The sequence below is a fragment of the Hyperolius riggenbachi genome, chromosome 4 (genome assembly GCF_040937935.1).
Source record: "Hyperolius riggenbachi isolate aHypRig1 chromosome 4, aHypRig1.pri, whole genome shotgun sequence".
Classification (NCBI taxonomy): domain Eukaryota; kingdom Metazoa; phylum Chordata; class Amphibia; order Anura; family Hyperoliidae; genus Hyperolius; species Hyperolius riggenbachi.
In genome coordinates, this window is record NC_090649.1 from 360,416,461 (window position 1) to 360,435,390 (window position 18,930).

An 18,930-nucleotide genomic window follows, 5' to 3' on the forward strand; every position below is an offset into this window, starting at 1 on the left:
CAATTTACTGAGTTTATGCTTTAGCCTACAGCCCTAACCTAGAATCTTCTGCCAACCTTTTTTTTTTAGATATCACTGGCTAATCAATCTCAGATCACCCACAGTTGTTTCGACTGACCCTGGAGCCACCCGAGAGAATAGCCTTACATTGGGTTATGCTCTGTTTTCTCTTCAGAACGTACAAATCTTTCGCCTTTTACTAAAGATTTCCGTGGAGAGAAAGAAAACTGAGTTGTATTTCCAATTTTTGATTGCCCCAGCCTTCTGGGGTTTCTTTGCAAGTATAATAATAGCAGCAAAAATGTATCACGTTGAGCGTGGAACCTGGTTTGGCGGGTGCTCATTTGAATATATGCAAAGGAGCCTGCCGCCAGTGTGGTAAGTTTGACTCTTGTGACAGAGTCAGCTGTTCATAAATGTGTTTATAATCTGCAATTTACTGAGTTTATGCTTTAGCCTACAGCCCTAACCTAGAATCTTCTGCCAACCTTTTTTTTTTAGATATCACTGGCTAATCAATCTCAGATCACCCACAGTTGTTTCGACTGACCCTGGAGCCACCCGAGAGAATAGCCTTACATTGGGTTATGCTCCGTTTTCTCTTCAGAACGTACAAATCTTTCGCCTTTTACTAAAGATTTCCGTGGAGAGAAAGAAAACTGAGTTGTATTTCCAATTTTTGATTGCCCCAGCCTTCTGGGGTTTCTTTGCAAGTATAATAATAGCAGCAAAAATGTATCACGTTGAGCGTGGAACCTGGTTTGGCGGGTGCTCATTTGAATATATGCAAAGGAGCCTGCCGCCAGTGTGGTAAGTTTGACTCTTGTGACAGAGTCAGCTGTTCATAAATGTGTTTATAATCTGCAATTTACTGAGTTTATGCTTTAGCCTACAGCCCTAACCTAGAATCTTCTGCCAACCTTTTTTTTTTTAGATATCACTGGCTAATCAATCTCAGATCACCCACAGTTGTTTCGACTGACCCTGGAGCCACCCGAGAGAATAGCCTTACATTGGGTTATGCTCTGTTTTCTCTTCAGAACGTACAAATCTTTCGCCTTTTACTAAAGATTTCCGTGGAGAGAAAGAAAACTGAGTTGTATTTCCAATTTTTGATTGCCCCAGCCTTCTGGGGTTTCTTTGCAAGTATAATAATAGCAGCAAAAATGTATCACGTTGAGCGTGGAACCTAGTTTGGCGGGTGCTCATTTGAATATATGCAAAGGAGCCTGCCGCCAGTGTGGTAAGTTTGACTCTTGTGACAGAGTCAGCTGTTCATAAATGTGTTTATAATCTGCAATTTACTGAGTTTATGCTTTAGCCTACAGCCCTAACCTAGAATCTTCTGCCAACCTTTTTTTTTTTAGATATCACTGGCTAATCAATCTCAGATCACCCACAGTTGTTTCGACTGACCCTGGAGCCACCCGAGAGAATAGCCTTACATTGGGTTATGCTCTGTTTTCTCTTCAGAACGTACAAATCTTTCGCCTTTTACTAAAGATTTCCGTGGAGAGAAAGAAAACTGAGTTGTATTTCCAATTTTTGATTGCCCCAGCCTTCTGGGGTTTCTTTGCAAGTATAATAATAGCAGCAAAAATGTATCACGTTGAGCGTGGAACCTGGTTTGGCGGGTGCTCATTTGAATATATGCAAAGGAGCCTGCCGCCAGTGTGGTAAGTTTGACTCTTGTGACAGAGTCAGCTGTTCATAAATGTGTTTATAATCTGCAATTTACTGAGTTTATGCTTTAGCCTACAGCCCTAACCTAGAATCTTCTGCCAACCTTTTTTTTTTTAGATATCACTGGCTAATCAATCTCAGATCACCCACAGTTGTTTCGACTGACCCTGGAGCCACCCGAGAGAATAGCCTTACATTGGGTTATGCTCTGTTTTCTCTTCAGAACGTACAAATCTTTCGCCTTTTACTAAAGATTTCCGTGGAGAGAAAGAAAACTGAGTTGTATTTCCAATTTTTGATTGCCCCAGCCTTCTGGGGTTTCTTTGCAAGTATAATAATAGCAGCAAAAATGTATCACGTTGAGCGTGGAACCTGGTTTGGCGGGTGCTCATTTGAATATATGCAAAGGAGCCTGCCGCCAGTGTGGTAAGTTTGACTCTTGTGACAGAGTCAGCTGTTTATAAATGTGTTTATAATCTGCAATTTACTGAGTTTATGCTTTAGCCTACAGCCCTAACCTAGAATCTTCTGCCAACCTTTTTTTTTTAGATATCACTGGCTAATCAATCTCAGATCACCCACAGTTGTTTCGACTGACCCTGGAGCCACCCGAGAGAATAGCCTTAAATTGGGTTATGCTCTGTTTTCTCTTCAGAACGTACAAATCTTTCGCCTTTTACTAAAGATTTCCGTGGAGAGAAAGAAAACTGAGTTGTATTTCCAATTTTTGATTGCCCCAGCCTTCTGGGGTTTCTTTGCAAGTATAATAATAGCAGCAAAAATGTATCACGTTGAGCGTGGAACCTGGTTTGGCGGGTGCTCATTTGAATATATGCAAAGGAGCCTGCCGCCAGTGTGGTAAGTTTGACTCTTGTGACAGAGTCAGCTGTTCATAAATGTGTTTATAATCTGCAATTTACTGAGTTTATGCTTTAGCCTACAGCCCTAACCTAGAATCTTCTGCCAACCTTTTTTTTTTTAGATATCACTGGCTAATCAATCTCAGATCACCCACAGTTGTTTCGACTGACCCTGGAGCCACCCGAGAGAATAGCCTTACATTGGGTTATGCTCTGTTTTCTCTTCAGAACGTACAAATCTTTCGCCTTTTACTAAAGATTTCCGTGGAGAGAAAGAAAACTGAGTTGTATTTCCAATTATTGATTGCCCCAGCCTTCTGGGGTTTCTTTGCAAGTATAATAATAGCAGCAAAAATGTATCACGTTGAGCGTGGAACCTGGTTTGGCGGGTGCTCATTTGAATATATGCAAAGGAGCCTGCCGCCATTGTGGTAAGTTTGACTCTTGTGACAGAGTCAGCTGTTCATAAATGTGTTTATAATCTGCAATTTACTGAGTTTATGCTTTAGCCTACAGCCCTAACCTAGAATCTTCTGCCAACCTTTTTTTTTTAGATATCACTGGCTAATCAATCTCAGATCACCCACAGTTGTTTCGACTGACCCTGGAGCCACCCGAGAGAATAGCCTTACATTGGGTTATGCTCTGTTTTCTCTTCAGAACGTACAAATCTTTCGCCTTTTACTAAAGATTTCCGTGGAGAGAAAGAAAACTGAGTTGTATTTCCAATTTTTGATTGCCCCAGCCTTCTGGGGTTTCTTTGCAAGTATAATAATAGCAGCAAAAATGTATCACGTTGAGCGTGGAACCTGGTTTGGCGGGTGCTCATTTGAATATATGCAAAGGAGCCTGCCGCCAGTGTGGTAAGTTTGACTCTTGTGACAGAGTCAGCTGTTCATAAATGTGTTTATAATCTGCAATTTACTGAGTTTATGCTTTAGCCTACAGCCCTAACCTAGAATCTTCTGCCAACCTTTCTTTTTTAGATATCACTGGCTAATCAATCTCAGATCACCCACAGTTGTTTCGACTGACCCTGGAGCCACCCGAGAGAATAGCCTTACATTGGGTTATGCTCTGTTTTCTCTTCAGAACGTACAAATCTTTCGCCTTTTACTAAAGATTTCCGTGGAGAGAAAGAAAACTGAGTTGTATTTCCAATTTTTGATTGCCCCAGCCTTCTGGGGTTTCTTTGCAAGTATAATAATAGCAGCAAAAATGTATCACGTTGAGCGTGGAACCTGGTTTGGCGGGTGCTCATTTGAATATATGCAAAGGAGCCTGCCGCCAGTGTGGTAAGTTTGACTCTTGTGACAGAGTCAGCTGTTCATAAATGTGTTTATAATCTGCAATTTACTGAGTTTATGCTTTAGCCTACAGCCCTAACCTAGAATCTTCTGCCAACCTTTTTTTTTTAGATATCACTGGCTAATCAATCTCAGATCACCCACAGTTGTTTCGACTGACCCTGGAGCCACCCGAGAGAATAGCCTTACATTGGGTTATGCTCTGTTTTCTCTTCAGAACGTACAAATCTTTCGCCTTTTACTAAAGATTTCCGTGGAGAGAAAGAAAACTGAGTTGTATTTCCAATTTTTGATTGCCCCAGCCTTCTGGGGTTTCTTTGCAAGTATAATAATAGCAGCAAAAATGTATCACGTTGAGCGTGGAACCTGGTTTGGCGGGTGCTCATTTGAATATATGCAAAGGAGCCTGCCGCCAGTGTGGTAAGTTTGACTCTTGTGACAGAGTCAGCTGTTCATAAATGTGTTTATAATCTGCAATTTACTGAGTTTATGCTTTAGCCTACAGCCCTAACCTAGAATCTTCTGCCAACCTTTTTTTTTTAGATATCACTGGCTAATCAATCTCAGATCACCCACAGTTGTTTCGACTGACCCTGGAGCCACCCGAGAGAATAGCCTTACATTGGGTTATGCTCTGTTTTCTCTTCAGAACGTACAAATCTTTCGCCTTTTACTAAAGATTTCCGTGGAGAGAAAGAAAACTGAGTTGTATTTCCAATTTTTGATTGCCCCAGCCTTCTGGGGTTTCTTTGCAAGTATAATAATAGCAGCAAAAATGTATCACGTTGAGCGTGGAACCTGGTTTGGCGGGTGCTCATTTGAATATATGCAAAGGAGCCTGCCGCCAGTGTGGTAAGTTTGACTCTTGTGACAGAGTCAGCTGTTCATAAATGTGTTTATAATCTGCAATTTACTGAGTTTATGCTTTAGCCTACAGCCCTAACCTAGAATCTTCTGCCAACCTTTTTTTTTTAGATATCACTGGCTAATCAATCTCAGATCACCCACAGTTGTTTCGACTGACCCTGGAGCCACCCGAGAGAATAGCCTTACATTGGGTTATGCTCTGTTTTGTCTTCAGAACGTACAAATCTTTCGCCTTTTACTAAAGATTTCCGTGGAGAGAAAGAAAACTGAGTTGTATTTCCAATTTTTGATTGCCCCAGCCTTCTGGGGTTTCTTTGCAAGTATAATAATAGCAGCAAAAATGTATCACGTTGAGCGTGGAACCTGGTTTGGCGGGTGCTCATTTGAATATATGCAAAGGAGCCTGCCGCCAGTGTGGTAAGTTTGACTCTTGTGACAGAGTCAGCTGTTCATAAATGTGTTTATAATCTGCAATTTACTGAGTTTATGCTTTAGCCTACAGCCCTAACCTAGAATCTTCTGCCAACCTTTTTTTTTTAGATATCACTGGCTAATCAATCTCAGATCACCCACAGTTGTTTCGACTGACCCTGGAGCCACCCGAGAGAATAGCCTTACATTGGGTTATGCTCTGTTTTCTCTTCAGAACGTACAAATCTTTCGCCTTTTACTAAAGATTTCCGTGGAGAGAAAGAAAACTGAGTTGTATTTCCAATTTTTGATTGCCCCAGCCTTCTGGGGTTTCTTTGCAAGTATAATAATAGCAGCAAAAATGTATCACGTTGAGCGTGGAACCTGGTTTGGCGGGTGCTCATTTGAATATATGCAAAGGAGCCTGCCGCCAGTGTGGTAAGTTTGACTCTTGTGACAGAGTCAGCTGTTCATAAATGTGTTTATAATCTGCAATTTACTGAGTTTATGCTTTAGCCTACAGCCCTAACCTAGAATCTTCTGCCAACCTTTTTTTTTTAGATATCACTGGCTAATCAATCTCAGATCACCCACAGTTGTTTCGACTGACCCTGGAGCCACCCGAGAGAATAGCCTTACATTGGGTTATGCTCTGTTTTCTCTTCAGAACGTACAAATCTTTCGCCTTTTACTAAAGATTTCCGTGGAGAGAAAGAAAACTGAGTTGTATTTCCAATTTTTGATTGCCCCAGCCTTCTGGGGTTTCTTTGCAAGTATAATAATAGCAGCAAAAATGTATCACGTTGAGCGTGGAACCTGGTTTGGCGGGTGCTCATTTGAATATATGCAAAGGAGCCTGCCGCCAGTGTGGTAAGTTTGACTCTTGTGACAGAGTCAGCTGTTCATAAATGTGTTTATAATCTGCAATTTACTGAGTTTATGCTTTAGCCTACAGCCCTAACCTAGAATCTTCTGCCAACCTTTTTTTTTTTAGATATCACTGGCTAATCAATCTCAGATCACCCACAGTTGTTTCGACTGACCCTGGAGCCACCCGAGAGAATAGCCTTACATTGGGTTATGCTCTGTTTTCTCTTCAGAACGTACAAATCTTTCGCCTTTTACTAAAGATTTCCGTGGAGAGAAAGAAAACTGAGTTGTATTTCCAATTTTTGATTGCCCCAGCCTTCTGGGGTTTCTTTGCAAGTATAATAATAGCAGCAAAAATGTATCACGTTGAGCGTGGAACCTGGTTTGGCGGGTGCTCATTTGAATATATGCAAAGGAGCCTGCCGCCAGTGTGGTAAGTTTGACTCTTGTGACAGAGTCAGCTGTTCATAAATGTGTTTATAATCTGCAATTTACTGAGTTTATGCTTTAGCCTACAGCCCTAACCTAGAATCTTCTGCCAACCTTTTTTTTTTTTAGATATCACTGGCTAATCAATCTCAGATCACCCACAGTTGTTTCGACTGACCCTGGAGCCACCCGAGAGAATAGCCTTACATTGGGTTATGCTCTGTTTTCTCTTCAGAACGTACAAATCTTTCGCCTTTTACTAAAGATTTCCGTGGAGAGAAAGAAAACTGAGTTGTATTTCCAATTTTTGATTGCCCCAGCCTTCTGGGGTTTCTTTGCAAGTATAATAATAGCAGCAAAAATGTATCACGTTGAGCGTGGAACCTGGTTTGGCGGGTGCTCATTTGAATATATGCAAAGGAGCCTGCCGCCAGTGTGGTAAGTTTGACTCTTGTGACAGAGTCAGCTGTTCATAAATGTGTTTATAATCTGCAATTTACTGAGTTTATGCTTTAGCCTACAGCCCTAACCTAGAATCTTCTGCCAACCTTTTTTTTTTTAGATATCACTGGCTAATCAATCTCAGATCACCCACAGTTGTTTCGACTGACCCTGGAGCCACCCGAGAGAATAGCCTTACATTGGGTTATGCTCTGTTTTCTCTTCAGAACGTACAAATCTTTCGCCTTTTACTAAAGATTTCCGTGGAGAGAAAGAAAACTGAGTTGTATTTCCAATTTTTGATTGCCCCAGCCTTCTGGGGTTTCTTTGCAAGTATAATAATAGCAGCAAAAATGTATCACGTTGAGCGTGGAACCTGGTTCGGCGGGTGCTCATTTGAATATATGCAAAGGAGCCTGCCGCCAGTGTGGTAAGTTTGACTCTTGTGACAGAGTCAGCTGTTCATAAATGTGTTTATAATCTGCAATTTACTGAGTTTATGCTTTAGCCTACAGCCCTAACCTAGAATCTTCTGCCAACCTTTTTTTTTTAGATATCACTGGCTAATCAATCTCAGATCACCCACAGTTGTTTCGACTGACCCTGGAGCCACCCGAGAGAATAGCCTTACATTGGGTTATGCTCTGTTTTCTCTTCAGAACGTACAAATCTTTCGCCTTTTACTAAAGATTTCCGTGGAGAGAAAGAAAACTGAGTTGTATTTCCAATTTTTGATTGCCCCAGCCTTCTGGGGTTTCTTTGCAAGTATAATAATAGCAGCAAAAATGTATCACGTTGAGCGTGGAACCTGGTTTGGCGGGTGCTCATTTGAATATATGCAAAGGAGCCTGCCGCCAGTGTGGTAAGTTTGACTCTTGTGACAGAGTCAGCTGTTCATAAATGTGTTTATAATCTGCAATTTACTGAGTTTATGCTTTAGCCTACAGCCCTAACCTAGAATCTTCTGCCAACCTTTTTTTTTTTAGATATCACTGGCTAATCAATCTCAGATCACCCACAGTTGTTTCGACTGACCCTGGAGCCACCCGAGAGAATAGCCTTACATTGGGTTATGCTCTGTTTTCTCTTCAGAACGTACAAATCTTTCGCCTTTTACTAAAGATTTCCGTGGAGAGAAAGAAAACTGAGTTGTATTTCCAATTATTGATTGCCCCAGCCTTCTGGGGTTTCTTTGCAAGTATAATAATAGCAGCAAAAATGTATCACGTTGAGCGTGGAACCTGGTTTGGCGGGTGCTCATTTGAATATATGCAAAGGAGCCTGCCGCCATTGTGGTAAGTTTGACTCTTGTGACAGAGTCAGCTGTTCATAAATGTGTTTATAATCTGCAATTTACTGAGTTTATGCTTTAGCCTACAGCCCTAACCTAGAATCTTCTGCCAACCTTTTTTTTTTAGATATCACTGGCTAATCAATCTCAGATCACCCACAGTTGTTTCGACTGACCCTGGAGCCACCCGAGAGAATAGCCTTACATTGGGTTATGCTCTGTTTTCTCTTCAGAACGTACAAATCTTTCGCCTTTTACTAAAGATTTCCGTGGAGAGAAAGAAAACTGAGTTGTATTTCCAATTTTTGATTGCCCCAGCCTTCTGGGGTTTCTTTGCAAGTATAATAATAGCAGCAAAAATGTATCACGTTGAGCGTGGAACCTGGTTTGGCGGGTGCTCATTTGAATATATGCAAAGGAGCCTGCCGCCAGTGTGGTAAGTTTGACTCTTGTGACAGAGTCAGCTGTTCATAAATGTGTTTATAATCTGCAATTTACTGAGTTTATGCTTTAGCCTACAGCCCTAACCTAGAATCTTCTGCCAACCTTTTTTTTTTAGATATCACTGGCTAATCAATCTCAGATCACCCACAGTTGTTTCGACTGACCCTGGAGCCACCCGAGAGAATAGCCTTACATTGGGTTATGCTCTGTTTTCTCTTCAGAACGTACAAATCTTTCGCCTTTTACTAAAGATTTCCGTGGAGAGAAAGAAAACTGAGTTGTATTTCCAATTTTTGATTGCCCCAGCCTTCTGGGGTTTCTTTGCAAGTATAATAATAGCAGCAAAAATGTATCACGTTGAGCGTGGAACCTGGTTTGGCGGGTGCTCATTTGAATATATGCAAAGGAGCCTGCCGCCAGTGTGGTAAGTTTGACTCTTGTGACAGAGTCAGCTGTTCATAAATGTGTTTATAATCTGCAATTTACTGAGTTTATGCTTTAGCCTACAGCCCTAACCTAGAATCTTCTGCCAACCTTTTTTTTTTAGATATCACTGGCTAATCAATCTCAGATCACCCACAGTTGTTTCGACTGACCCTGGAGCCACCCGAGAGAATAGCCTTACATTGGGTTATGCTCTGTTTTCTCTTCAGAACGTACAAATCTTTCGCCTTTTACTAAAGATTTCCGTGGAGAGAAAGAAAACTGAGTTGTATTTCCAATTTTTGATTGCCCCAGCCTTCTGGGGTTTCTTTGCAAGTATAATAATAGCAGCAAAAATGTATCACGTTGAGCGTGGAACCTGGTTTGGCGGGTGCTCATTTGAATATATGCAAAGGAGCCTGCCGCCAGTGTGGTAAGTTTGACTCTTGTGACAGAGTCAGCTGTTAATAAATGTGTTTATAATCTGCAATTTACTGAGTTTATGCTTTAGCCTACAGCCCTAACCTAGAATCTTCTGCCAACCTTTTTTTTTTAAAGATATCACTGGCTAATCAATCTCAGATCACCCACAGTTGTTTCGACTGACCCTGGAGCCACCCGAGAGAATAGCCTTACATTGGGTTATGCTCTGTTTTCTCTTCAGAACGTACAAATCTTTCGCCTTTTACTAAAGATTTCCGTGGAGAGAAAGAAAACTGAGTTGTATTTCCAATTTTTGATTGCCCCAGCCTTCTGGGGTTTCTTTGCAAGTATAATAATAGCAGCAAAAATGTATCACGTTGAGCGTGGAACCTGGTTTGGCGGGTGCTCATTTGAATATATGCAAAGGAGCCTGCCGCCAGTGTGGTAAGTTTGACTCTTGTGACAGAGTCAGCTGTTCATAAATGTGTTTATAATCTGCAATTTACTGAGTTTATGCTTTAGCCTACAGCCCTAACCTAGAATCTTCTGCCAACCTTTTTTTTTTAGATATCACTGGCTAATCAATCTCAGATCACCCACAGTTGTTTCGACTGACCCTGGAGCCACCCGAGAGAATAGCCTTACATTGGGTTATGCTGTGTTTTCTCTTCAGAACGTACAAATCTTTCGCCTTTTACTAAAGATTTCCGTGGAGAGAAAGAAAACTGAGTTGTATTTCCAATTTTTGATTGCCCCAGCCTTCTGGGGTTTCTTTGCAAGTATAATAATAGCAGCAAAAATGTATCACGTTGAGCGTGGAACCTGGTTTGGCGGGTGCTCATTTGAATATATGCAAAGGAGCCTGCCGCCAGTGTGGTAAGTTTGACTCTTGTGACAGAGTCAGCTGTTCATAAATGTGTTTATAATCTGCAATTTACTGAGTTTATGCTTTAGCCTACAGCCCTAACCTAGAATCTTCTGCCAACCTTTTTTTTTTTAGATATCACTGGCTAATCAATCTCAGATCACCCACAGTTGTTTCGACTGACCCTGGAGCCACCCGAGAGAATAGCCTTACATTGGGTTATGCTCTGTTTTCTCTTCAGAACGTACAAATCTTTCGCCTTTTACTAAAGATTTCCGTGGAGAGAAAGAAAACTGAGTTGTATTTCCAATTTTTGATTGCCCCAGCCTTCTGGGGTTTCTTTGCAAGTATAATAATAGCAGCAAAAATGTATCACGTTGAGCGTGGAACCTGGTTTGGCGGGTGCTCATTTGAATATATGCAAAGGAGCCTGCCGCCAGTGTGGTAAGTTTGACTCTTGTGACAGAGTCAGCTGTTCATAAATGTGTTTATAATCTGCAATTTACTGAGTTTATGCTTTAGCCTACAGCCCTAACCTAGAATCTTCTGCCAACCTTTTTTTTTTAGATATCACTGGCTAATCAATCTCAGATCACCCACAGTTGTTTCGACTGACCCTGGAGCCACCCGAGAGAATAGCCTTACATTGGGTTATGCTCTGTTTTCTCTTCAGAACGTACAAATCTTTCGCCTTTTACTAAAGATTTCCGTGGAGAGAAAGAAAACTGAGTTGTATTTCCAATTTTTGATTGCCCCAGCCTTCTGGGGTTTCTTTGCAAGTATAATAATAGCAGCAAAAATGTATCACGTTGAGCGTGGAACCTGGTTTGGCGGGTGCTCATTTGAATATATGCAAAGGAGCCTGCCGCCAGTGTGGTAAGTTTGACTCTTGTGACAGAGTCAGCTGTTCATAAATGTGTTTATAATCTGCAATTTACTGAGTTTATGCTTTAGCCTACAGCCCTAACCTAGAATCTTCTGCCAACCTTTTTTTTTTAGATATCACTGGCTAATCAATCTCAGATCACCCACAGTTGTTTCGACTGACCCTGGAGCCACCCGAGAGAATAGCCTTACATTGGGTTATGCTCTGTTTTCTCTTCAGAACGTACAAATCTTTCGCCTTTTACTAAAGATTTCCGTGGAGAGAAAGAAAACTGAGTTGTATTTCCAATTTTTGATTGCCCCAGCCTTCTGGGGTTTCTTTGCAAGTATAATAATAGCAGCAAAAATGTATCACGTTGAGCGTGGAACCTGGTTTGGCGGGTGCTCATTTGAATATATGCAAAGGAGCCTGCCGCCAGTGTGGTAAGTTTGACTCTTGTGACAGAGTCAGCTGTTCATAAATGTGTTTATAATCTGCAATTTACTGAGTTTATGCTTTAGCCTACAGCCCTAACCTAGAATCTTCTGCCAACCTTTTTTTTTTAGATATCACTGGCTAATCAATCTCAGATCACCCACAGTTGTTTCGACTGACCCTGGAGCCACCCGAGAGAATAGCCTTACATTGGGTTATGCTCTGTTTTCTCTTCAGAACGTACAAATCTTTCGCCTTTTACTAAAGATTTCCGTGGAGAGAAAGAAAACTGAGTTGTATTTCCAATTTTTGATTGCCCCAGCCTTCTGGGGTTTCTTTGCAAGTATAATAATAGCAGCAAAAATGTATCACGTTGAGCGTGGAACCTGGTTTGGCGGGTGCTCATTTGAATATATGCAAAGGAGCCTGCCGCCAGTGTGGTAAGTTTGACTCTTGTGACAGAGTCAGCTGTTCATAAATGTGTTTATAATCTGCAATTTACTGAGTTTATGCTTTAGCCTACAGCCCTAACCTAGAATCTTCTGCCAACCTTTTTTTTTTAGATATCACTGGCTAATCAATCTCAGATCACCCACAGTTGTTTCGACTGACCCTGGAGCCACCCGAGAGAATAGCCTTACATTGGGTTATGCTCTGTTTTCTCTTCAGAACGTACAAATCTTTCGCCTTTTACTAAAGATTTCCGTGGAGAGAAAGAAAACTGAGTTGTATTTCCAATTTTTGATTGCCCCAGCCTTCTGGGGTTTCTTTGCAAGTATAATAATAGCAGCAAAAATGTATCACGTTGAGCGTGGAACCTGGTTTGGCGGGTGCTCATTTGAATATATGCAAAGGAGCCTGCCGCCAGTGTGGTAAGTTTGACTCTTGTGACAGAGTCAGCTGTTCATAAATGTGTTTATAATCTGCAATTTACTGAGTTTATGCTTTAGCCTACAGCCCTAACCTAGAATCTTCTGCCAACCTTTTTTTTTTTAGATATCACTGGCTAATCAATCTCAGATCACCCACAGTTGTTTCGACTGACCCTGGAGCCACCCGAGAGAATAGCCTTACATTGGGTTATGCTCTGTTTTCTCTTCAGAACGTACAAATCTTTCGCCTTTTACTAAAGATTTCCGTGGAGAGAAAGAAAACTGAGTTGTATTTCCAATTTTTGATTGCCCCAGCCTTCTGGGGTTTCTTTGCAAGTATAATAATAGCAGCAAAAATGTATTACGTTGAGCGTGGAACCTGGTTTGGCGGGTGCTCATTTGAATATATGCAAAGGAGCCTGCCGCCAGTGTGGTAAGTTTGACTCTTGTGACAGAGTCAGCTGTTCATAAATGTGTTTATAATCTGCAATTTACTGAGTTTATGCTTTAGCCTACAGCCCTAACCTAGAATCTTCTGCCAACCTTTTTTTTTTAGATATCACTGGCTAATCAATCTCAGATCACCCACAGTTGTTTCGACTGACCCTGGAGCCACCCGAGAGAATAGCCTTACATTGGGTTATGCTCTGTTTTCTCTTCAGAACGTACAAATCTTTCGCCTTTTACTAAAGATTTCCGTGGAGAGAAAGAAAACTGAGTTGTATTTCCAATTTTTGATTGCCCCAGCCTTCTGGGGTTTCTTTGCAAGTATAATAATAGCAGCAAAAATGTATCACATTGAGCGTGGAACCTGGTTTGGCGGGTGCTCATTTGAATATATGCAAAGGAGCCTGCCGCCAGTGTGGTAAGTTTGACTCTTGTGACAGAGTCAGCTGTTCATAAATGTGTTTATAATCTGCAATTTACTGAGTTTATGCTTTAGCCTACAGCCCTAACCTAGAATCTTCTGCCAACCTTTTTTTTTTAGATATCACTGGCTAATCAATCTCAGATCACCCACAGTTGTTTCGACTGACCCTGGAGCCACCCGAGAGAATAGCCTTACATTGGGTTATGCTCTGTTTTCTCTTCAGAACGTACAAATCTTTCGCCTTTTACTGAAGATTTCCGTGGAGAGAAAGAAAACTGAGTTGTATTTCCAATTTTTGATTGCCCCAGCCTTCTGGGGTTTCTTTGCAAGTATAATAATAGCAGCAAAAATGTATCACGTTGAGCGTGGAACCTGGTTTGGCGGGTGCTCATTTGAATATATGCAAAGGAGCCTGCCGCCAGTGTGGTAAGTTTGACTCTTGTGACAGAGTCAGCTGTTCATAAATGTGTTTATAATCTGCAATTTACTGAGTTTATGCTTTAGCCTACAGCCCTAACCTAGAATCTTCTGCCAACCTTTTTTTTTTAGATATCACTGGCTAATCAATCTCAGATCACCCACAGTTGTTTCGACTGACCCTGGAGCCACCCGAGAGAATAGCCTTACATTGGGTTATGCTCTGTTTTCTCTTCAGAATGTACAAATCTTTCGCCTTTTACTAAAGATTTCCGTGGAGAGAAAGAAAACGGAGTTGTATTTCCAATTTTTGATTGCCCCAGCCTTCTGGGGTTTCTTTGCAAGTATAATAATAGCAGCAAAAATGTATCACGTTGAGCGTGGAACCTGGTTTGGCGGGTGCTCATTTGAATATATGCAAAGGAGCCTGCCGCCAGTGTGGTAAGTTTGACTCTTGTGACAGAGTCAGCTGTTCATAAATGTGTTTATAATCTGCAATTTACTGAGTTTATGCTTTAGCCTACAGCCCTAACCTAGAATCTTCTGCCAACCTTTTTTTTTTTAGATATCACTGGCTAATCAATCTCAGATCACCCACAGTTGTTTCGACTGACCCTGGAGCTACCCGAGAGAATAGCCTTACATTGGGTTATGCTCTGTTTTCTCTTCAGAACGTACAAATCTTTCGCCTTTTACTAAAGATTTCCGTGGAGAGAAAGAAAACTGAGTTGTATTTCCAATTTTTGATTGCCCCAGCCTTCTGGGGTTTCTTTGCAAGTATAATAATAGCAGCAAAAATGTATCACGTTGAGCGTGGAACCTGGTTTGGCGGGTGCTCATTTGAATATATGCAAAGGAGCCTGCCGCCAGTGTGGTAAGTTTGACTCTTGTGACAGAGTCAGCTGTTCATAAATGTGTTTATAATCTGCAATTTACTGAGTTTATGCTTTAGCCTACAGCCCTAACCTAGAATCTTCTGCCAACCTTTTTTTTTTAGATATCACTGGCTAATCAATCTCAGATCACCCACAGTTGTTTCGACTGACCCTGGAGCCACCCGAGAGAATAGCCTTACATTGGGTTATGCTCTGTTTTCTCTTCAGAACGTACAAATCTTTCGCCTTTTACTGAAGATTTCCGTGGAGAGAAAGAAAACTGAGTTGTATTTCCAATTTTTGATTGCCCCAGCCTTCTGGGGTTTCTTTGCAAGTATAATAATAGCAGCAAAAATGTATCACGTTGAGCGTGGAACCTGGTTTGGCGGGTGCTCATTTGAATATATGCAAAGGAGCCTGCCGCCAGTGTGGTAAGTTTGACTCTTGTGACAGAGTCAGCTGTTCATAAATGTGTTTATAATCTGCAATTTACTGAGTTTATGCTTTAGCCTACAGCCCTAACCTAGAATCTTCTGCCAACCTTTTTTTTTTAGATATCACTGGCTAATCAATCTCAGATCACCCACAGTTGTTTCGACTGACCCTGGAGCCACCCGAGAGAATAGCCTTACATTGGGTTATGCTCTGTTTTCTTTTCAGAACGTACAAATCTTTCGCCTTTTACTAAAGATTTCCGTGGAGAGAAAGAAAACTGAGTTGTATTTCCAATTTTTGATTGCCCCAGCCTTCTGGGGTTTCTTTGCAAGTATAATAATAGCAGCAAAAATGTATCACGTTGAGCATGGAACCTGGTTTGGCGGGTGCTCATTTGAATATATGCAAAGGAGCCTGCCGCCAGTGTGGTAAGTTTGACTCTTGTGACAGAGTCAGCTGTTCATAAATGTGTTTATAATCTGCAATTTACTGAGTTTATGCTTTAGCCTACAGCCCTAACCTAGAATCTTCTGCCAACCTTTTTTTTTTTAGATATCACTGGCTAATCAATCTCAGATCACCCACAGTTGTTTCGACTGACCCTGGAGCCACCCGAGAGAATAGCCTTACATTGGGTTATGCTCTGTTTTCTCTTCAGAACGTACAAATCTTTCGCCTTTTACTAAAGATTTCCGTGGAGAGAAAGAAAACTGAGTTGTATTTCCAATTTTTGATTGCCCCAGCCTTCTGGGGTTTCTTTGCAAGTATAATAATAGCAGCAAAAATGTATCACGTTGAGCGTGGAACCTGGTTTGGCGGGTGCTCATTTGAATATATGCAAAGGAGCCTGCCGCCAGTGTGGTAAGTTTGACTCTTGTGACAGAGTCAGCTGTTCATAAATGTGTTTATAATCTGCAATTTACTGAGTTTATGCTTTAGCCTACAGCCCTAACCTAGAATCTTCTGCCAACCTTTTTTTTTTAGATATCACTGGCTAATCAATCTCAGATCACCCACAGTTGTTTCGACTGACCCTGGAGCCACCCGAGAGAATAGCCTTACATTGGGTTATGCTCTGTTTTCTCTTCAGAACGTACAAATCTTTCGCCTTTTACTGAAGATTTCCGTGGAGAGAAAGAAAACTGAGTTGTATTTCCAATTTTTGATTGCCCCAGCCTTCTGGGGTTTCTTTGCAAGTATAATAATAGCAGCAAAAATGTATCACGTTGAGCGTGGAACCTGGTTTGGCGGGTGCTCATTTGAATATATGCAAAGGAGCCTGCCGCCAGTGTGGTAAGTTTGACTCTTGTGACAGAGTCAGCTGTTCATAAATGTGTTTATAATCTGCAATTTACTGAGTTTATGCTTTAGCCTACAGCCCTAACCTAGAATCTTCTGCCAACCTTTTTTTTTTTTAGATATCACTGGCTAATCAATCTCAGATCACCCACAGTTGTTTCGACTGACCCTGGAGCCACCCGAGAGAATAGCCTTACATTGGGTTATGCTCTGTTTTCTCTTCAGAACGTACAAATCTTTCGCCTTTTACTAAAGATTTCCGTGGAGAGAAAGAAAACTGAGTTGTATTTCCAATTTTTGATTGCCCCAGCCTTCTGGGGTTTCTTTGCAAGTATAATAATAGCAGCAAATATGTATCACGTTGAGCGTGGAAGCTGGTTTGGCGGGTGCTCATTTGAATATATGCAAAGGAGCCTGCCGCCAGTGTGGTAAGTTTGACTCTTGTGACAGAGTCAGCTGTTCATAAATGTGTTTATAATCTGCAATTTACTGAGTTTATGCTTTAGCCTACAGCCCTAACCTAGAATCTTCTGCCAACCTTTTTTTTTTAGATATCACTGGCTAATCAATCTCAGATCACCCACAGTTGTTTCGACTGACCCTGGAGCCACCCGAGAGAATAGCCTTACATTGGGTTATGCTCTGTTTTCTCTTCAGAACGTACAAATCTTTCGCCTTTTACTAAAGATTTCCGTGGAGAGAAAGAAAACTGAGTTGTATTTCCAATTTTTGATTGCCCCAGCCTTCTGGGGTTTCTTTGCAAGTATAATAATAGCAGCAAAAATGGATCACGTTGAGCGTGGAACCTGGTTTGGCGGGTGCTCATTTGAATATATGCAAAGGAGCCTGCCGCCAGTGTGGTAAGTTTGACTCTTGTGACAGAGTCAGCTGTTCATAAATGTGTTTATAATCTGCAATTTACTGAGTTTATGCTTTAGCCTACAGCCCTAACCTAGAATCTTCTGCCAACCTTTTTTTTTTAGATATCACTGGCTAATCAATCTCAGATCACCCACAGTTGTTTCGACTGACCCTGGAGCCACCCGAGAGAATAGCCTTACATTGGGTTATGCTCTGTTTTCTCTTCAGAACGTACAAATCTTTCGCCTTTTACTAAAGATTTCCGTGGAGAGAAAGAAAACTGAGTTGTATTTCCAATTTTTGATTGCCCCAGCCTTCTGGGGTTTCTTTGCAAGTATAATAATAGCAGCAAAAATGTATCACGTTGAGCGTGGAACCTGGTTTGGCGGGTGCTCATTTGAATATATGCAAAGGAGCCTGCCGCCAGTGTGGTAAGTTTGACTCTTGTGACAGAGTCAGCTGTTCATAAATGTGTTTATAATCTGCAATTTACTGAGTTTATGCTTTAGCCTACAGCCCTAACCTAGAATCTTCTGCCAACCTTTTTTTTTTAGATATCACTGGCTAATCAATCTCAGATCACCCACAGTTGTTTCGACTGACCCTGGAGCCACCCGAGAGAATAGCCTTACATTGGGTAATGCTCTGTTTTCTCTTCAGAACGTACAAATCTTTCGCCTTTTACTAAAGATTTCCGTGGAGAGAAAGAAAACTGAGTTGTATTTCCAATTTTTGATTGCCCCAGCCTTCTGGGGTTTCTTTGCAAGTATAATAATAGCAGCAAAAATGTATCACGTTGAGCGTGGAACCTGGTTTGGCGGGTGCTCATTTGAATATATGCAAAGGAGCCTGCCGCCAGTGTGGTAAGTTTGACTCTTGTGACAGAGTCAGCTGTTCATAAATGTGTTTATAATCTGCAATTTACTGAGTTTATGCTTTAGCCTACAGCCCTAACCTAGAATCTTCTGCCAACCTTTTTTTTTTAGATATCACTGGCTAATCAATCTCAGATCACCCACAGTTGTTTCGACTGACCCTGGAGCCACCCGAGAGAATAGCCTTACATTGGGTTATGCTCTGTTTTCTCTTCAGAACGTACAAATCTTTCGCCTTTTACTAAAGATTTCCGTGGAGAGAAAGAAAACTGAGTTGTATTTCCAATTTTTGATTGCCCCAGCCTTCTGGGGTTTCTTTGCAAGTATAATAATAGCAGCAAAAATGTATCACGTTGAGCGTGGAACCTGGTTTGGCGGGTGCTCATTTGAATATATGCAAAGGAGCCTGCCGCCAGTGTGGTAAGTTTGACTCTTGTGACAGAGTCAGCTGTTCATAAATGTGTTTATAATCTGCAATTTACTGAGTTTATGCTTTAGCCTACAGCCCTAACCTAGAATCTTCTGCCAACCTTTTTTTTTTAGACATCACTTGCTAATCAATCTCAGATCACCCACAGTTGTTTCGACTGACCCTGGAGCCACCCGAGAGAATAGCCTTACATTGGGTTATGCTCTGTTTTCTCTTCAGAACGTACAAATCTTTCGCCTTTTACTAAAGATTTCCGTGGAGAGAAAGAAAACTGAGTTGTATTTCCAATTTTTGATTGCCCCAGCCTTCTGGGGTTTCTTTGCAAGTATAATAATAGCAGCAAAAATGTATCACGTTGAGCGTGGAACCTGGTATGGCGGG

At 41.4% G+C, this 18,930-nt stretch overlaps 44 non-coding genes across 44 annotated transcripts; all 44 read left to right on the forward strand.

The window, feature by feature from the left end:
- The first annotated feature begins 155 nt into the window (after positions 1 to 155).
- On the forward strand, positions 156 to 272 carry LOC137505000 (U5 spliceosomal RNA). Its single transcript, XR_011019623.1, has one exon. It is a non-coding gene; the product is annotated as a U5 spliceosomal RNA (small nuclear RNA).
- Positions 273 to 587: 315 nt separating this feature from the next.
- LOC137505279 (U5 spliceosomal RNA) lies at positions 588 to 704 on the forward strand. The gene has a single exon (XR_011019899.1). It is a non-coding gene; the product is annotated as a U5 spliceosomal RNA (small nuclear RNA).
- Positions 705 to 1,020: 316 nt separating this feature from the next.
- LOC137505001 (U5 spliceosomal RNA) lies at positions 1,021 to 1,137 on the forward strand. The gene has a single exon (XR_011019624.1). It is a non-coding gene; the product is annotated as a U5 spliceosomal RNA (small nuclear RNA).
- A 316-nt stretch (positions 1,138 to 1,453) lies between these two features.
- Positions 1,454 to 1,570, forward strand: LOC137505003 (U5 spliceosomal RNA). Its single transcript, XR_011019626.1, has one exon. It is a non-coding gene; the product is annotated as a U5 spliceosomal RNA (small nuclear RNA).
- A 316-nt stretch (positions 1,571 to 1,886) lies between these two features.
- LOC137505004 (U5 spliceosomal RNA) lies at positions 1,887 to 2,003 on the forward strand. The gene has a single exon (XR_011019627.1). It is a non-coding gene; the product is annotated as a U5 spliceosomal RNA (small nuclear RNA).
- Positions 2,004 to 2,318: 315 nt separating this feature from the next.
- On the forward strand, positions 2,319 to 2,435 carry LOC137505005 (U5 spliceosomal RNA). The gene has a single exon (XR_011019628.1). It is a non-coding gene; the product is annotated as a U5 spliceosomal RNA (small nuclear RNA).
- A 316-nt stretch (positions 2,436 to 2,751) lies between these two features.
- LOC137505334 (U5 spliceosomal RNA) lies at positions 2,752 to 2,868 on the forward strand. Its single transcript, XR_011019953.1, has one exon. It is a non-coding gene; the product is annotated as a U5 spliceosomal RNA (small nuclear RNA).
- Positions 2,869 to 3,183: 315 nt separating this feature from the next.
- LOC137505006 (U5 spliceosomal RNA) lies at positions 3,184 to 3,300 on the forward strand. Its single transcript, XR_011019629.1, has one exon. It is a non-coding gene; the product is annotated as a U5 spliceosomal RNA (small nuclear RNA).
- Positions 3,301 to 3,615: 315 nt separating this feature from the next.
- On the forward strand, positions 3,616 to 3,732 carry LOC137505007 (U5 spliceosomal RNA). The gene has a single exon (XR_011019630.1). It is a non-coding gene; the product is annotated as a U5 spliceosomal RNA (small nuclear RNA).
- A 315-nt stretch (positions 3,733 to 4,047) lies between these two features.
- On the forward strand, positions 4,048 to 4,164 carry LOC137505008 (U5 spliceosomal RNA). The gene has a single exon (XR_011019631.1). It is a non-coding gene; the product is annotated as a U5 spliceosomal RNA (small nuclear RNA).
- Positions 4,165 to 4,479: 315 nt separating this feature from the next.
- On the forward strand, positions 4,480 to 4,596 carry LOC137505009 (U5 spliceosomal RNA). Its single transcript, XR_011019632.1, has one exon. It is a non-coding gene; the product is annotated as a U5 spliceosomal RNA (small nuclear RNA).
- A 315-nt stretch (positions 4,597 to 4,911) lies between these two features.
- LOC137505404 (U5 spliceosomal RNA) lies at positions 4,912 to 5,028 on the forward strand. The gene has a single exon (XR_011020021.1). It is a non-coding gene; the product is annotated as a U5 spliceosomal RNA (small nuclear RNA).
- Positions 5,029 to 5,343: 315 nt separating this feature from the next.
- On the forward strand, positions 5,344 to 5,460 carry LOC137505010 (U5 spliceosomal RNA). Its single transcript, XR_011019633.1, has one exon. It is a non-coding gene; the product is annotated as a U5 spliceosomal RNA (small nuclear RNA).
- Positions 5,461 to 5,775: 315 nt separating this feature from the next.
- LOC137505011 (U5 spliceosomal RNA) lies at positions 5,776 to 5,892 on the forward strand. Its single transcript, XR_011019634.1, has one exon. It is a non-coding gene; the product is annotated as a U5 spliceosomal RNA (small nuclear RNA).
- Positions 5,893 to 6,208: 316 nt separating this feature from the next.
- Positions 6,209 to 6,325, forward strand: LOC137505012 (U5 spliceosomal RNA). Its single transcript, XR_011019635.1, has one exon. It is a non-coding gene; the product is annotated as a U5 spliceosomal RNA (small nuclear RNA).
- Positions 6,326 to 6,642: 317 nt separating this feature from the next.
- LOC137505014 (U5 spliceosomal RNA) lies at positions 6,643 to 6,759 on the forward strand. The gene has a single exon (XR_011019637.1). It is a non-coding gene; the product is annotated as a U5 spliceosomal RNA (small nuclear RNA).
- A 316-nt stretch (positions 6,760 to 7,075) lies between these two features.
- On the forward strand, positions 7,076 to 7,192 carry LOC137505015 (U5 spliceosomal RNA). The gene has a single exon (XR_011019638.1). It is a non-coding gene; the product is annotated as a U5 spliceosomal RNA (small nuclear RNA).
- A 315-nt stretch (positions 7,193 to 7,507) lies between these two features.
- Positions 7,508 to 7,624, forward strand: LOC137505016 (U5 spliceosomal RNA). Its single transcript, XR_011019639.1, has one exon. It is a non-coding gene; the product is annotated as a U5 spliceosomal RNA (small nuclear RNA).
- Positions 7,625 to 7,940: 316 nt separating this feature from the next.
- On the forward strand, positions 7,941 to 8,057 carry LOC137505335 (U5 spliceosomal RNA). The gene has a single exon (XR_011019954.1). It is a non-coding gene; the product is annotated as a U5 spliceosomal RNA (small nuclear RNA).
- Positions 8,058 to 8,372: 315 nt separating this feature from the next.
- Positions 8,373 to 8,489, forward strand: LOC137505017 (U5 spliceosomal RNA). The gene has a single exon (XR_011019640.1). It is a non-coding gene; the product is annotated as a U5 spliceosomal RNA (small nuclear RNA).
- Positions 8,490 to 8,804: 315 nt separating this feature from the next.
- On the forward strand, positions 8,805 to 8,921 carry LOC137505018 (U5 spliceosomal RNA). Its single transcript, XR_011019641.1, has one exon. It is a non-coding gene; the product is annotated as a U5 spliceosomal RNA (small nuclear RNA).
- A 315-nt stretch (positions 8,922 to 9,236) lies between these two features.
- LOC137505019 (U5 spliceosomal RNA) lies at positions 9,237 to 9,353 on the forward strand. The gene has a single exon (XR_011019642.1). It is a non-coding gene; the product is annotated as a U5 spliceosomal RNA (small nuclear RNA).
- Positions 9,354 to 9,670: 317 nt separating this feature from the next.
- Positions 9,671 to 9,787, forward strand: LOC137505020 (U5 spliceosomal RNA). Its single transcript, XR_011019643.1, has one exon. It is a non-coding gene; the product is annotated as a U5 spliceosomal RNA (small nuclear RNA).
- Positions 9,788 to 10,102: 315 nt separating this feature from the next.
- LOC137505389 (U5 spliceosomal RNA) lies at positions 10,103 to 10,219 on the forward strand. The gene has a single exon (XR_011020006.1). It is a non-coding gene; the product is annotated as a U5 spliceosomal RNA (small nuclear RNA).
- A 316-nt stretch (positions 10,220 to 10,535) lies between these two features.
- On the forward strand, positions 10,536 to 10,652 carry LOC137505021 (U5 spliceosomal RNA). Its single transcript, XR_011019644.1, has one exon. It is a non-coding gene; the product is annotated as a U5 spliceosomal RNA (small nuclear RNA).
- Positions 10,653 to 10,967: 315 nt separating this feature from the next.
- On the forward strand, positions 10,968 to 11,084 carry LOC137505022 (U5 spliceosomal RNA). Its single transcript, XR_011019645.1, has one exon. It is a non-coding gene; the product is annotated as a U5 spliceosomal RNA (small nuclear RNA).
- Positions 11,085 to 11,399: 315 nt separating this feature from the next.
- LOC137505023 (U5 spliceosomal RNA) lies at positions 11,400 to 11,516 on the forward strand. Its single transcript, XR_011019646.1, has one exon. It is a non-coding gene; the product is annotated as a U5 spliceosomal RNA (small nuclear RNA).
- Positions 11,517 to 11,831: 315 nt separating this feature from the next.
- On the forward strand, positions 11,832 to 11,948 carry LOC137505025 (U5 spliceosomal RNA). Its single transcript, XR_011019648.1, has one exon. It is a non-coding gene; the product is annotated as a U5 spliceosomal RNA (small nuclear RNA).
- A 315-nt stretch (positions 11,949 to 12,263) lies between these two features.
- Positions 12,264 to 12,380, forward strand: LOC137505026 (U5 spliceosomal RNA). The gene has a single exon (XR_011019649.1). It is a non-coding gene; the product is annotated as a U5 spliceosomal RNA (small nuclear RNA).
- A 316-nt stretch (positions 12,381 to 12,696) lies between these two features.
- LOC137505027 (U5 spliceosomal RNA) lies at positions 12,697 to 12,813 on the forward strand. The gene has a single exon (XR_011019650.1). It is a non-coding gene; the product is annotated as a U5 spliceosomal RNA (small nuclear RNA).
- A 315-nt stretch (positions 12,814 to 13,128) lies between these two features.
- Positions 13,129 to 13,245, forward strand: LOC137505028 (U5 spliceosomal RNA). Its single transcript, XR_011019651.1, has one exon. It is a non-coding gene; the product is annotated as a U5 spliceosomal RNA (small nuclear RNA).
- A 315-nt stretch (positions 13,246 to 13,560) lies between these two features.
- LOC137505379 (U5 spliceosomal RNA) lies at positions 13,561 to 13,677 on the forward strand. The gene has a single exon (XR_011019996.1). It is a non-coding gene; the product is annotated as a U5 spliceosomal RNA (small nuclear RNA).
- Positions 13,678 to 13,992: 315 nt separating this feature from the next.
- Positions 13,993 to 14,109, forward strand: LOC137505342 (U5 spliceosomal RNA). Its single transcript, XR_011019961.1, has one exon. It is a non-coding gene; the product is annotated as a U5 spliceosomal RNA (small nuclear RNA).
- Positions 14,110 to 14,425: 316 nt separating this feature from the next.
- On the forward strand, positions 14,426 to 14,542 carry LOC137505029 (U5 spliceosomal RNA). Its single transcript, XR_011019652.1, has one exon. It is a non-coding gene; the product is annotated as a U5 spliceosomal RNA (small nuclear RNA).
- A 315-nt stretch (positions 14,543 to 14,857) lies between these two features.
- LOC137505380 (U5 spliceosomal RNA) lies at positions 14,858 to 14,974 on the forward strand. The gene has a single exon (XR_011019997.1). It is a non-coding gene; the product is annotated as a U5 spliceosomal RNA (small nuclear RNA).
- Positions 14,975 to 15,289: 315 nt separating this feature from the next.
- On the forward strand, positions 15,290 to 15,406 carry LOC137505290 (U5 spliceosomal RNA). The gene has a single exon (XR_011019910.1). It is a non-coding gene; the product is annotated as a U5 spliceosomal RNA (small nuclear RNA).
- A 316-nt stretch (positions 15,407 to 15,722) lies between these two features.
- Positions 15,723 to 15,839, forward strand: LOC137505030 (U5 spliceosomal RNA). Its single transcript, XR_011019653.1, has one exon. It is a non-coding gene; the product is annotated as a U5 spliceosomal RNA (small nuclear RNA).
- Positions 15,840 to 16,154: 315 nt separating this feature from the next.
- LOC137505381 (U5 spliceosomal RNA) lies at positions 16,155 to 16,271 on the forward strand. Its single transcript, XR_011019998.1, has one exon. It is a non-coding gene; the product is annotated as a U5 spliceosomal RNA (small nuclear RNA).
- Positions 16,272 to 16,588: 317 nt separating this feature from the next.
- LOC137505032 (U5 spliceosomal RNA) lies at positions 16,589 to 16,705 on the forward strand. Its single transcript, XR_011019654.1, has one exon. It is a non-coding gene; the product is annotated as a U5 spliceosomal RNA (small nuclear RNA).
- Positions 16,706 to 17,020: 315 nt separating this feature from the next.
- On the forward strand, positions 17,021 to 17,137 carry LOC137505033 (U5 spliceosomal RNA). The gene has a single exon (XR_011019655.1). It is a non-coding gene; the product is annotated as a U5 spliceosomal RNA (small nuclear RNA).
- A 315-nt stretch (positions 17,138 to 17,452) lies between these two features.
- On the forward strand, positions 17,453 to 17,569 carry LOC137505034 (U5 spliceosomal RNA). The gene has a single exon (XR_011019656.1). It is a non-coding gene; the product is annotated as a U5 spliceosomal RNA (small nuclear RNA).
- Positions 17,570 to 17,884: 315 nt separating this feature from the next.
- Positions 17,885 to 18,001, forward strand: LOC137505035 (U5 spliceosomal RNA). Its single transcript, XR_011019657.1, has one exon. It is a non-coding gene; the product is annotated as a U5 spliceosomal RNA (small nuclear RNA).
- Positions 18,002 to 18,316: 315 nt separating this feature from the next.
- On the forward strand, positions 18,317 to 18,433 carry LOC137505037 (U5 spliceosomal RNA). The gene has a single exon (XR_011019659.1). It is a non-coding gene; the product is annotated as a U5 spliceosomal RNA (small nuclear RNA).
- Positions 18,434 to 18,748: 315 nt separating this feature from the next.
- LOC137505038 (U5 spliceosomal RNA) lies at positions 18,749 to 18,865 on the forward strand. The gene has a single exon (XR_011019660.1). It is a non-coding gene; the product is annotated as a U5 spliceosomal RNA (small nuclear RNA).
- Positions 18,866 to 18,930: the final 65 nt, after the last annotated feature.